This window comes from Nannospalax galili, unplaced genomic scaffold, assembly GCF_000622305.1.
Source record: "Nannospalax galili isolate Female #2095 unplaced genomic scaffold, S.galili_v1.0 scaffold383, whole genome shotgun sequence".
Classification (NCBI taxonomy): Eukaryota; Metazoa; Chordata; class Mammalia; order Rodentia; family Spalacidae; genus Nannospalax; species Nannospalax galili.
The window spans coordinates 2,565,463-2,580,265 of record NW_008351346.1 but is presented as its reverse complement, the minus strand read 5'-3'; the positions used below and the strand labels follow the sequence as shown (position 1 = coordinate 2,580,265).

Here is a 14,803-nt window from a genome sequence, read left to right as displayed (position 1 = left end):
GTTGTGCAATGCCGTGGAGGTCAGAAGAGGGCCTTGGATTCCCCTGGAACTGGAGTTAAGGACGGTTCATAGCTGCCCTGTGGGTGCTGGGAATCAAACCCGGGTCCTCTGAAAAGAGCAGTCAGTGCTCTTAACCGCTGAGCCATCTCTCCAGCCCCAATAACCAGTTTTTATATGTACATTTCCCCTTCCCGTTCTTTTTTTTGCATGTGGTGTTTCTTTTTGTGTATACACATGTATGTGGAGGCTAGAGGTTGATTCCAGGTATCTACCTCTATAGCTCTCCACCTTATTTTTTTGAGCAAGATCTGTTTACGGAACTTGGAGTTCATTGATTTGGAAAGACCAGCCAGCCAGGCAGCCAGGCAACTCTGGGGATTTGTGTGTTCCCCATCACCCGACACTAGCACTATAGACATGCACTGCCATACTTGGCTTTTCCATGGGTGCCAGGGATCCAAACTCAGGTCCTCATGCTTACATAGCAAGCACTCTACCCATGGAGCATCTCCCCAGACCTTTTTTTCCCTTTTCCTTTCTCTCTCCTCCTCCTCTTCCTCTCCCTCTCCTCTTGCCTTCCTTTCCTCATGGTTCTCCTTTCCTCTTCCTCTCCCTTCTCCTCTCCTCCCCTCCCTTCTCCACTCCCCTTTTCCAGGGATTCCTCAAATTGAAATAGCATCAAGTCCTATGAATCTAGATTCTCCCTTGTCAACCTACTAGAATAATTTAGAATGATTCAATACTTCTTTCATACAACACCAAAAATCCACAGTAGCCTACATGTATATGTGTTTGGCCCTTTCTTCTCTTGGATGGCTGGTTTGTCATCTTGGGAACCTCCTCACACCTTCCTCAGGAGTGGTCTTATGTACGGGAGACACGGTGGAGCACAAACATGAAACCTGGCTCTACTGGTAACTGGTTTGGGCTACTTGGCTATGGAATTAATTATACCAAATTGCTATTTGTTCATAGGTAGAAAGATGGTTGAAGGCCAGCATTTTCAGGTGGTTTAGCATAATTCCTTAGTTTCCCCTTCTGTAAAATGGAGATAATGGGTAATGAAGTCTGAAGATGGAATGAGGAGATCATGTTCCTGAAGTGCTTTGTGCTCCTTCTAGCACCAACACGTGTTAGCTCAATATGCGTTAGCTCCTAGGATTTGTATGAATATTTCATCACTAATGTGGTGGTCTCATTTCTCTGGCTCAAATCAGTAGTTTCTATCAGTTAGAGAACACAAAGATCTGCAATCTGTGGGTCAACACCCCACAAGATGCCCAACACATTTCTGACTTTCTTTAGACCCTATCTTGAATTTCAGTTCAGCCCCTTGTAATAATAACGAATTTTAATCTCCTGCTTGGTCTAAGTGTACAGTTAAGTGTGAGCTCATTTAAACTACAAAATCCCTAGAGGATGGGAAAATTATTTTCCTCATTTTCTTGAGGCCACACAGCTAGTAAGTGACAGCCCAATGAGGCATTTTTTTTTTTCCTTTTTCCAGTCTAAGATTTTGACCACACAAATCATATTGCCTTCACCTAGCTTGCTTTAAATGATTGTCCCCTCTAGAGCCCAGCTTCTTCAACTGTGGATCGGATCTCATATTGGAGTAAGAGATCATGAACAATTTGGCAACAAGAAAAGGTTTCTGAAGGCACAATGATCAAAAATTAATTCAAAATCGCCTGCATAATGAATCTGTGATGTTTCTGGCAGTGCTGACCCATGCCACATAGTGGCTTCATCAGAGCTTCCACACTCTGCACGGGGCATGCTGTCATGACCCACAGAGCCAATGAGCACTTCCTGAAACCCCTCAGCTCAGATTTAAGACTACCGCATGCTGTGAATTGCAGAATTTTTACTGTATATACAAGGTTTTTCTGCTCCTATAGAAACGTGATGGTGTAATTAGGTAAAACAAAGACTTTCATATTTTCCCACTACTATTCCTCAGTATGTAAATATCAAATTTATGTTTTGGGATTGTTCTGTGTTAGAATGTTTTGTTTTAAAAATTTCTGGTTGAATTGTTGACTTGAGTTTCATAAAAAAACTGTTAAATAGTGAAACGAGGAGAAAGAACATCCCCCAGAGGATTCTTAGTCTCATAAAAGAATTTAAGAATAGACCCAAACAGAAGCTTTTACAATTTTATAGAATTTTAAAGAAAAATCTTCAGGGCAGGTGAGCTGGTAATCTTGGCAGCTGCCTTGAAGAGGACAATGGTGGGAAGAAGGAAGGAAAGCCATGAAACCATGTAGATTTAGAGCCTGCGTGGAGGTCAGACACGTGACTGACTGGCAGCCACATGGCTGGGAGAAGGAAGCTTTAGTGAAAAATAAAGAAATACAAGATGCTAGGGGTAGCCCACAGCCTTAAAGAAAGCATGTTTAGAAAGAAAGCCACGAAGAAGAAAAGGGAGAGTATGTCTTTCCGAAGAATTCAGAAAAGCAGGAAGATTTACAGATTATATGACTGCAGCTGGTCCAGAAGGTCTGTGCTAGGAGGCGGGATTCCAGGCAGGAAAAAGTCTCATCTCATTAAAGCACTAGGTATTCCACCCATCTATTTAGCATAACTTCAGGTGAACCTGCCTTCCTAGGGGTGGTTCTCTGATCAGATGATTGACCAGTGAAACTGGAAAGGTGGATATTCCAACAGATAGACCAGAGATTTTATAGTCTTGACCAGTTAAATTTAAGGTTTTTGCTACTCTAACAATAGATTTTGGTTTGAGATTAGAACAAGATGTTCAATAACTTCTGAAATGGCCTAAACATACTTCTGCCATTTTGTGCTCTGTATTTATGTTATATGGTATTCTCAGTATCGATGGTTATAAAACAAAAACATCAACCAACACTGAAAAATGTTGAAGATGCTCTATATTGTGTGGTATTAACCATTCTGCCAAGGTTTAATCGTTCATGTAAAAATAAAGAAGCACATCTCCTTAGTATGCAAATCTGTTTTAAGCATTAATGTATGGTGAAATTATATATGCAAAAGAATTGTTTTAAAATAAAATTACTTATGATTTATTATCAGTAAATACTTGATACCTATTGTATATACCCATATACCCAGGGTCATATAACAAATTTCTTGGGTATCATGTTCCAGTGAGCAACCCTTCACTCATACTCATGAAACAACCATAATTAAATTCAGTGAGTTAAATAAAAAGACATCAAATTAATAGAGGTCTTATTGGGAAGAAGGGCTGTATTCAGCACCAGGGTGGTGGGGGTGATGGAAAGGGAAATGGGTAGTAGACACTCACTATATGGATGTATGAAATCATCAAACAATTAAAAAGAAGAGACAAAGAAATTCCTGGACAGGGGCTGGGGATATGCCTCAGTTGGTGGAATGCTTGCTTAGCATGTATGAAGCCCAGGTTTGATCCCTGGCACACCCTAAGCCGGGTGAAGTGACACACATCTGTAAGTCCAGCACTTGAGAAGTGGAGGCAGGATCAGAAGTTGATGATCATCCTTGGCTACATAGCCAGTTTGAGACTAGTCTTGGATATAGGAGACACTGTTGGGAAAAAAGATGTAAAGTCCTTCCCATTTCCTCACTGTCTTAGTTTGTTTCTTCATTGCTGTGACAAAACACTCTGACCACTACCAATTTGGGGAGGAAAGGGTTTATTTATATCTCCCAGGTCACAGTTCATCCAGGAGCCCAAGGTAGGAACTCAGGGCAGAAACCTGGAGGCAGGAGCTGGAGCACAGCCCATGGAGGAATGCTCCTTACTGGCTTGCTCCTCTGCCCCCTGCTCAGCCTGCTTTCTTATGTAACACAGGCCCACCTGCCCAGGGGTGGCACCACCCACAGTGGGCTGGGCCCTCCCACATCACTCATCAAGAAGATGCCCCTCAGACATGGCCACAGGCCAGTCCAATAGAGGCAATTTCCCCAATTGAGGCTCCCTCAACCCAGGTGTGCCAAGTTGACACTAAAGCTATCCAGCACACTCACCTAGGCCTGCAAGTCACTGGTTCTGTTTCTAGGTGTTTGGCTCATCCATGTTTTCTTTGTTTTTCAACTCAAAATTGTGTTGATTGACTTTTTCTCTCAGGAGAGGAAGAACTAGCTTCTCTATAGCAGGCTCCTAACTTTGCTCTTGTTTCTTCATTGCCTATCCATGCAAAGCATTTGCTTACCAATGAACTATACCCTCAGCCCCAAGTTATACAATTCTTTGCTATTGTTGTTGATTTTGAGACAGGGTCTCTCTGTAGCTCCAGCTGGCCTGGAACCAGACTGGCCTTGATCTCAAACTAGTCTGGCCTCGATCTCATAGAGATCCACCTGCCTCTGCTCCTGAATACTGGTCTTAAAGGCATGTCTAACCATTCTTGATGGGCCAGACAGCTTTTAACCTATGTTTAAACATAGGTTTTAATTTATGTTTTTGAAGGGCAACCTTTAAAAAATTTTTTTCATTTCAGACAGTATTTCCTAATTTTCCAGTATAGCGTATCGAATCCCCCTTTAACACAGCCTAGTTCTTGCCAGCCTTCCATCACTTTCATACTGTTTAGGTTCATGATACATTGTGTTCTGTAATTGTTATTATATCATTTTTTAAAAAAAATTGGAAATCAATGAATCAACTGAAAATAAGATTATGCAATTAATTTCTTCAGAATCAAATAATGTGATTAGACCCATAGAAAAGACATAATTCTATGCTATTAAGTCCCCATTAAAGGGAGGACGATCAGAGTCATGATACAGTTTCATTTTTGTGTGCTTGAATGGTGACTTCTTTCATAGCTTTGTTCATTTTTCCCGGTGTGCTGGATAGCTTTAGTGTCAACTTGACACACCTGGGTTGAGGGAGCCTCAATTGGGGAATTGCTTCTATTGGACTGGCCTGTGGCCATGTCTAAAGGGCATCTTCTTGATGAATGATGTGGGAGGGCCCAGCCTACTGTGGGTGGTGCCACCCCTGGGCAGGTGGGCCTGTGTTGCATAAGAAAGCAGGTTGAGCAGGGGCCAGGGGAGCAAGCCAGTAAGCAGCGTTCCTCCATGTCCTGTGCTCCAGCTCCTGCCTCCAGGTTCCTGCCCTGAGTTCCTACCTTGGGCTCCCAGATGAGCTGTGACCCGGGAGATGTAAGCTAAATAAACCCTTTCCTCCCCAAGTTGGTAGTGGTCAGAGTGTTTTGTCACAGCAATGAAGAACAAGCTAAGACACCTGGCATTCCAAACTGCTTTTCTCTGTGCTCACGGTTTTTCTATTACCATCTTTGTGCGATTCGTTTAACTTGGCTGTTAAGACTGATGCAAGAGAAAATGAGGGTTTCCCTGTAGGGTGTCCTTAGACTCATTCATAAAGGAATTTAAGAATGGACTCAAATGGAAGTTTTATTAGAATTTAAGGAAAAATCCTCAGGGCAGGCAAGCTATAAATCCCAGCAACTACTTGAGGAGGAGAATGGCAGGGAGAAGAAAAAAAACCATGAAGCCATGCTGGTTTAGAGCCAACATTGAATGAAGGTCAGACACATGGTGGGCTAGAGCCACATGGCAGGGAGTAGAAGGGATCATTAAACAGGAGTAAAGAAACACAAAATGTTGGGCCGTGTGTTAGGAAAGCATGGTTAGAAAAGAGATATGAAGAAGAAAAGGAGAGGTTACACTTTTCTGAAGAATTCAGAAAAGCAGGCAAGACTTACGGAGAGCCCATGTCAGTGACTGGTAGGATCCACAAGAACTGCAGGGATTCCAGGCAGGAAAAGGTGATCATCTCATTAACACTCTAGGTATTCCCCCATATCTTTAGGATAGCTTACGGTGAACCTGCCCTCCTGAGTCTTCATCCAGGCAGAGATTCTATTCTCCTGACCAGCCTTCTTCCCAGGGGCTTTTTGATACTATAACATTACCTCCTCTGAAGAGGTATTTAGGAATACCAATCACAGTCCCCAAATATTTTTGGCATTTTTAGCTTTTGACACAGAGTAGGCTGCAAAGAAGTCCAAGGACATTTGGCTTTTAGCCAAGAAAGAAAATGGTTACTTTTCTTTGAGTCTTTTAAAAAAAATTTATTATTTTTATTTTATGTGTATTAGTGTATTGCCTGCATGTATGTGAGTACACCCATGTCATACAATGCCGCAGAGGTCAGAAGAGGGCTTTGGATTCCCCTGGAACTGGAGTTAAGGATGGTTTGTATCTGCCATGTGAGTACTTGGAATTGAACCTGGGTCCTCTGCAAGAGCAGTCAGTGCTCTTAACTGCTGAGCCATCTCTCCAGCCCCTCTTTGGAGTCTTTTTACCCTAAACTGTCTAACAAATTTCAACTGCTTGTTCTTGCCATGCTACCCTCTGAATAGGTTCCCCTAATTGCCAGTGGGGAATTGGGGTGATGACCACTCTGGCTTCTTTCATGTTGGGTGTGACAATTGGAGTACTCCTTCAATAGGTCTATTTAAAAGACCCCCAAAGTGCATAATTGTTAGCTGTAGAGAGAAAGAGAAGTCCTTGACTGATGTCTGGGAGGGAAAAGTAAAGGCAAAAGTAGTTAGCATTACAAGTTCTAGACAGGAAACCAGAAGTCAGAGCAAGATAATTTTTAAGTGTCCAAATTAAAGTCTGTTATAATTTTTTGATGAAGACTCCTAAGAGCATGCATCCATTGAATTCCTATTGAATTCCTTTTCATTTTTCCTTTGGCTTTCAGAGATGGACTCCAGAGTAGTGAGCTCAGGATTTGCTTGCAGTCACTTTGATAGCTATTGGAGTGGCTAGAATCCCTGTAAATGGCTTCTAGACATGGAGAGAAAAGAAATTTAGTCTTCATTTAATTTTTAGGTTAAAATATTAGTAAACTTGTCTCTCTTGGCTGCAAGAGGGCATTGTAGTGTTGAATTAGGCCAAGGTTTAAAGTCTTATACCTGAGCAACATTTTTTATTAAAATCAGTAATGAAAAGTAATTGTCTACATAACATCTCCTATAGACTTAAGTCTGTTTGGGAAGTATAATCCCTTAAATTCTTAAAGAAACATAACAATCCCTTTAATCTTTGGTTATTCTTTACTATTGGGTGATTAAGACCATGCATTTGGCCCAAAGGTCCTCATGAGTCACATGAACTTGGGACAAGCCCTTGGCCTTCCTTTTATCAGTTGTTCCATCTATGTGAGGATAAGTCAAAGGCCTTATCTCACTATGACTCTTCTCCAAAGAACTGAGGAAACTTTCCTCTGTGTTGACCCTCCTTTTTTGTAGACTAGGCACTGTTTAGACTCCTCCTAGTGAGGTCTCTATGACCTCTCTGAACAAGAGGACAGGTGACTCATCACCAAAACAGAACATTTTGAGGGATTCCGCAAAGTCCCCTATGACCTAGTTGATCTTGGACGGCACAAGTCAAAAAGTTTTCCCTGTAAGTCCCTCTGACCATGTTAGTATAGGCCTCCAAATATGGTTATTAAACACCCAAGAAGACCAATTACACCAGTCTGTCACTTCTAACTACTGTGTAATATGTATATAAAGCCCGAGGGATTAAAAACAAACAAACCAAAAACCAAAAAAACCCAAAAACCAAAAAACAAAACAAAAACCCAAACACTCTTAAATAAACCTTGATTAAACACATATTTTCTTCCCTAAATCAGTCCTTATAATTGTTAACAAGAATAGATCAATAGTTATATTAATTTGAGTAGAGAGGGTTGACTGAACTTTGGTCTTAGAAAATTCAAGATTGTCTACATATTATTGCTAAGTTTCATCTTTCTTATATCTTAACAAACCTACTCAGACCTTCATCACTTGCATAAAAATTTTCATTTTCTTTTCTATTGTGGAAACAGTCTGTCATCTTAATATTCATACATAAGTTCTTAATAAAACATCTCCATTTCAATATCCTTCTAACATCTTCTTTCACTTTTTCATTTCCTTTCTTAATACCATGAGACATAATAACTTAAACAAATTTACCATCTGTTGTGAGAATTTTCCTCCTGGGGTACTAAACAATGCTTATCCCCTTTCTAAGATTTTAGTGTCAAAGCAATGTTTGATTACATTAAAGTTCACCCTAGGGAACAAAGGAGTTTATTGAGCTTACTTATAGAACATGGATGAAAGGTTACTGATAGGCACATGGGTAACCTGTGAGTAGTTGCACTGGAAAGTTTTATCCATCATGGATGTTGACTTCCCAATAGCCTCATGGGTCAAGCCCCCTCTCCCTAGCCATCCCCAGATTATATACTTTAGTCCTCCCCCAAACCAGGAGGCCACATGTGATTAGGGTAGAATTACATACAACTGGCTGGGAAGAATAGCTAGATATTCAGGTTTGGGTCCAATGACCTTCCTTACTCCTCCTTCTATGCAGGCATACAATAATCAGCAAGCCCAATTATGACGATCTTTTGCAAGTAGGTATAGCTGAAGTCATGAAGATGACTTTCTAAGATGGTGGTTGTTTGGCTCAGAAAAGAGTGCTGTGCAGCATCATTTTATTAATAAAAAGATTAAATCCAAGTTATGCACATAACATAATATAAAAAATATTACCTGTATACACATTGGGGCTTTATGATTTTCCAGTTAAACCTTATAGAAAACACAAGACAGTCAAACATCCTTTTTGCTTTATATAGTTCAGAGAGTGGTCTATCAAAACTGTGCCTTAGGTGTTGAATGAGTGGGAGCAGCAGATAGAAGCAACAGGCACATAACAAAACATTGTCAAGTTGATGTTCATAGCATCCAGCAGAGCTCAACTGACAAAAACTGTGATGCTGGGGCTGCTGACAGGAATTTTCAGCACAGTGTCCTTTCTATCCTTTCTATGAATTGCAAATGGTCTTTTGTTTCTTTCTTTGATCTGTCCTGTTGGTTCATTCATTAGTTAGTTAAATAAATCTTTGTACTCTTTATACATTTGTATTAGTCTGAGTTAGTTACTTTTCTTATTGTTGTGACAAAATAGGGAATCTCGTTAGCCACTTTTACTAGAGACATTTTTATATCATGAGGTAAATATCCTTTATAGAAATTAGTTTATACCTTAGCTGTTCTTAAGGGCCCAGTGCCTTTCCTTTTGGATTGTTTTGTTGTTCTCCTTTTTCCTTGTCATGGAGTCAGGAGGCCAGTCTGACCCAGGACAAGAGTCTTGGAGAAGACTTTAACATAAACTTGCTTGGGTCTGAGATGGGAGGGCCAATCCTACTTCCAGAGCCAGTTTCTCAGTGAGCTCAAACAACACACAGCAATTTACCACCATAAGCTATATACAAAAAGGCACTTGTTTCTCTGTAAAATTGAGCCCAGTTATCTACATTGGATAAAGGAATTGTTGCTGAGTCCAGTGACTACTCGGTGGACTGAAAGCACCTGTCCTCCTTATAACATATATACATTTGTCTAGGTGAGACTTCTGGTATGTTGGATTTTGCACTGGGAATGGGGATTGACAACAGTCAGAACATTTGATTTTAAAAAGTCATCTTCTGAAATTTCTCAGCTTTATAAGGCTATGGGTGAACGGCAGTGCACACCTATGATCAAGCTGACAAAAGTATCTGCCTTTACCAGTGTCAAGCCTGGAGTCTTCTCTGGATGTACTTGAGGTGACCAGATGCACAAAAACTTATACCTTTAGTTAGTTTCTGTCTATAAATTGATGCAGACAACCTGAAAAACTTAATAAGTACCCTCCCTACTGATATTTCCCATTAGGGATCACTTTTTGTCTTCTAGTTTATATTCACGCCAGTCCTGAGTGAACAAAAACATCCGTGTTTCTTTCTTAAGGTCTGTGGATCAAGGAGGTCCCAGTGGGTAAGGATATAGCCTGAGGAGCCTTTCCTAGTCTGGCCTGAGTTATTTTGCCTGTATGGTCTGTATGACACATGGCTACCCACCTATAAGACACAAAAGATATTTTGGGATATTTCCCAAATATTTTGCCACCCTATCCAGAGTGTCCTCTGGAGATCCTCTTATCCTTTCCCCTTGAGTGACCTTGAGAAAAGATGGTACATATTGGATTAGTCACTATCTTCCTATCTTTGCCAACACAGCCTTGGGTACCTGTATCCTCTCCTTCTTTATTAGTGACCTTAAAGAATAGGGAGTCTGTTCAGATTATTTGCTCTAAGATGTGACTCTTGAATGCCCTGTGACCTTAATGTATTATGTCTTCATGTTGCTTGGTTAATCTTATCCTGCCTGTGCAGGACCTACCATCCATAAAACCTCTGGAGCAAATATTGGCCCTCATTCTATCAGAGAAGTCAGTCAACTTCTAGCAAATATTGGCCCTCATTCTATCAGAGAAGTCAGTCAACTTCTAAAGATTATATAAATTAGGGAAGGTTTCCAAATTTGGCTTGCTCATGGACTAAATCTTAATATCCTCTTAAACATTTCCTCTGACCCTTTTTCTAAAATTTGTGATTTGTCAGTTCATATTTAATTTTTGAATTAAATAAAGAGAGCTACCATTCAGTCTTCTGGATTAGAAAAACTATGCTATAATTCATCATAAATAATCTTGGATTCAGTACCCATAATCTGGAGAATAAGGAACAGAGAAAACAATGGTACTTAAAAGAACTTGGAAAGAAATGATATCAGAATGCATTTTCTCTTTAGTCTGTCCATGACACCATAACTAGAAAGTGAAAAGCAGAGGTGCCAGAGCATGATGGGGCAGGAACAAAAGTGAGCATGGAGCAACCACGTCTCAGAGACAGAAAGAATATTTTATCTCAGAGAAAAATATGCTTGGAATCATAGTGCAGAAAGGGTAGGGATTAAGATCAGCAGAGCCCTCATCTTAACCCTCCCATCCAAGCAGGCTATCCCTTCTTACATCTCATTGCTGCAGCTACCTGCTGGTATCAGCTTGTCTTTTGTAAGGTTTGGCCCTGGGGAGCTGCAAATTCACATGAGATTTCCAGGTCTAGCCATCACAAAGTGTCAGCTCCCTTTGGGAGCTGGCTAGTGTTGGAGGCATATGGCTAGAAAAATTCTTGCGTCCCCTTTAGAAACCATCAAACATATTATGCAAAACAATGTAAAATCCAGAAACGGGTCAAAACAATGTGAAAATCCGAAATAATTCTTGTTTTAAACCAGTAATAAATAGTGTAAAACAATGTCAAAATGTAAAAATCCCACCATGGAAATCTGGTATTACCTCTTAGTCTGACATAAAAATGCATTGAGTAGAGACTGTGTTGGAATCTCTGGTTTTCCTATTTTCCTATCCCATCAAGAATCCAAGGTGAAAACCAAAATGAAGAAAAAAATTGCAAGGGGATTGGAACAAATGATCAAATGCCTGCAGTCCAGGGAATTCCCAGGGTGGGTATGTTCCCTTAGGGCTCAGTAGTACCAGTGAGTTTCTGGGTACTGCCATTTTGATTTATATTATGTGTTGGATTAATTGAGGTGGCAGCAAGGTCACATGGGTCACTGGCCATTCTGAAGATATCACTAACCAAGATGGTGGCCAAGTCATGGGGCTATCTCCATATTGATGATGTCATCAACCAAGTTGGTGACAAAGCCACAAGGCTACCTTTTGCCTATGGTGAGCTTGACTCCAAGTTAAAATGTGCCCATCCCCAGACAGGGCTTGAGCCCTATGGGGTACACATATCTCATAGATTAAATGTGAACAGTCACCCCTTTTTCTCTGAGAAAGCACCCAGTTAAATTAGACTGATATAGCGGAAGAAACTACCCTCAGGTGTGTAGACCCAGAATAGAAAACTAAGGAATTTTACGGCCTCAAACTAAGGAGGAGTCAATGTTTCTTACTACCAATTGTAATTGTGAATGCTAAGCAATGTCCTCTGGATCTCATTTAGATGTCCTCTAGGTTTGCTTCTAGATAGAAGCTGTTGCTGGAAAAGAAACCTGTGAAGGAAGCAGAAGGAAGGGGAGCTGTGTCCAGAGCACATACTTGGGCTGTTGCTGAGAGCACATGTCCCACCCAAGCATGGCCTGTGACTCTCCATGTTTGCTGAAATTTACATTCCTTAGATTCAGTTAGAAAAGAAGCTGCCTTTGGACCATATGGTCTAAGCAGTGCTTGGTGCCCATCATTATAATCCAAGGTCTAAGGAGTAACCTTCCCAAGCCCATCTGATTGTTCACTTCTCCCCCGAGACCTAATCCAAAGACTTCCAGGTTCTTGGAGAAAACCACTGTGGAGGAAAAAAAAACCCAAATACCTGAGAAGTCCAACAGAGAAGAAATGATTCTTTTAAACTTTTTCCCCCTTTTCTCAGAAAGGCAGAGCTGTTTATGGCCTCAAAACTACCAAGATAAAGGGGCTTACCTGCTTGCCTTCAGAATCTCTACACACTGGTAAAAGCTCCTTGCATGGCCACTAAATAAGTTATTAGAATTTTCTTGTCCTCACGGAGTCTCCAAGATGATACAGGGGAGAACGAGGGTCCTCTCTAGAGGGAACCTAGTCTCATTTATAAAATAATTCAGAAAAGTGGGCAAGACTTAACAGAGAGCCCATGCCAGTGACTGGTGGGATCCACAAGAACTGCACTAAGAGGCGGGATTCTGGGCAGGAAAGTTCACCATCTCATCAACACACTAGATATTCCACCTATCTCTTTAGGATAGGCCCTCTTAGGGATGGTCCTATGGCCAGCAAAACTGGAAAGCTGGGTCTTCATCCAGGCCAGAGTCTATCCTCCTGACCAGCCATCTCCCAGGGGACTTTTTGCGACTGTCACAAGATCACTGCACTGTAATATTGTCAACCTGATAGGACCTAAAGGAGACAAGCCTCTGTGTATGCCTGTGTGGGATTGTCTATATTATGATAACTGAGGTGGAAAGGCCTGCCTTAATGATGGATGGCACTGTTCCATGGACTGGGGTCCTGGACTGAACAAAAAGGAGAAAGGAAACTGAGCAATAATATTCATCACTTTCTTCTTTCTGAATGTGGATGCAATGTGACCAGCTGCCTCTCATTCCTTCTGCCCCACATGATGGGTTGTATCCCCTCAAATTGTAGATGGAAATAAACTCCTGTTCTCTTAAGCTGCTTTTGTCAGGGGATTTTTTATTTATTTATTTTTACAGCAACAGGAAAAGTAACTAATATGGTCACCCACATATTAGTTTTTTTTTTTTTTTTTTTTTTTTTTTTTTTTTTTTTTAAAGACAGTTTCAATGTGTAGCCTGGCTGGCCTAGAATTTCCTATGGAGACCAAGCTGGCCTCAAACTCAGACATCTACCTGCTTCTGCCTCCCGAGTGCTGGAACTACAGGCTTGTGCCACCACACCCAACTGCTGGAAGTTTATAGCCAGTTTTCAGTGTTTCTTAGCTTTAACTGGGATATGTTTAGGTTTTGACAAGTTCCAGTTGTTTGTCTTCTATTCTGTTTTTCTTTTACTGTTTTCGTTTTCTCATTTTCTGCATGTTGATTTTCTGAACTCTTTTAAATGGATGCTCCATCTACTGGATTGATCCTTGCTGGCTCTTGTTTGTTTCCTCTGATATTTTCCACCTTTTTGCAATTTTTTTCTAGATGGTAGGTTATGTTGATATCTTTGAACTTGCTCGATCATAGCCCAGGCTGGTCTTGAACTTGTGGCAATTCTCCTGCCTCAGCCTACTAAGTGCTAGGACTATAGGCATGTGCTACCACACCTGGCTCTTTCTCTTTTTGATCTGTGGATCTGGGGGCTTTCTTTGATTTTTTTTTTTTTTCTCTTTTCTGGTGGCCTGTAGGGGCCTGAGGCAGAAGGCAGAGGGCAAAAAGGCCAAAAGAAGCAGCTGGACCAACTTCAAAAGACCGCTGGTGGGCCCCCACCAACTCCTGTATCTCATCTCAACACCTGGACCTGCTATGAGGAAGAAAAACCGCATCCAGCCGGTGGGTAGGAGACCCCCACCACTGGCCCCGCCACGTGGGCAGAGGGAGATAGGAATTGAAAACTTAACTGATCGGGGGCACAAAAACCTAAAATGCTAATTGGGGCTTATAACTATGACCAATCAGGACTCGGGGAGGATGGGGGGCAAAACACCCAATACTCACAAATGTATATAAACACCTGCCTGCTGCTTAATAAATGAGATCCTGCTGGACAAGACTCCCTGCCTCCCTGGTGGTGCCTCGGGAACAGAGGGTTGGGACGGCAGCGCTTGCCTCTCCTCAGCCCCCATCGTGTTGCTTGCGGGGGGCGGGCCCACAGTGGCCTCTTACTTTAGCAATCATATCATTAATTTGTAATAACTCTTGCTGTCTAAATATTTTATATTTATAGAGAATTTGTTTTATGGCTGTAATGTCTTTTTGAATCTTCTGAGCACACACGTTAGAATTATTTTCAAAAGTTTTTTTTCTGGGGGGGTGGAGAGATGGCTCAGTGGTCAAGAGCACATACTGCTCTTGCAGAGACCAGAGTGCAGTTGCCAGCAATCTCATTGTACAGCTCACAACTGCCTGTAACTCCAGCTCCAGGGCGCTGATGCCCTCTTCTCATCTCCTCAGGTACCCGCAGTCACATGTACGTATTCATAGGCAGACATATACACATAATTAAAAATACAATTCAATCTTTGAAAAAAAATTTGTTGTTTTCTGGGGGTTTGCTTGGGTTTTATTGTGTGATGTTGATTTGCCTCAAGCATCTAGCAATACTTGGAAGCCTAGTCATAGTTTTTAAATGAAAGAATAATTTTATTTCTGAAGTCAGCACAATTTTTTCTGGTGAGTGTATAGTACTGTTTTTTTCAAGAAGCCAATTAAAGTCACAAAGTCTA

The 14,803-nt window shown here is 41.2% G+C and overlaps 1 pseudogene; it reads right to left on the bottom strand.

Annotated features, from left to right (window-relative positions):
- The window catches only part of LOC115066807, a 73,335-nt pseudogene that overhangs the window by 36,689 nt on the left and 21,843 nt on the right, over positions 1-14,803 (bottom strand).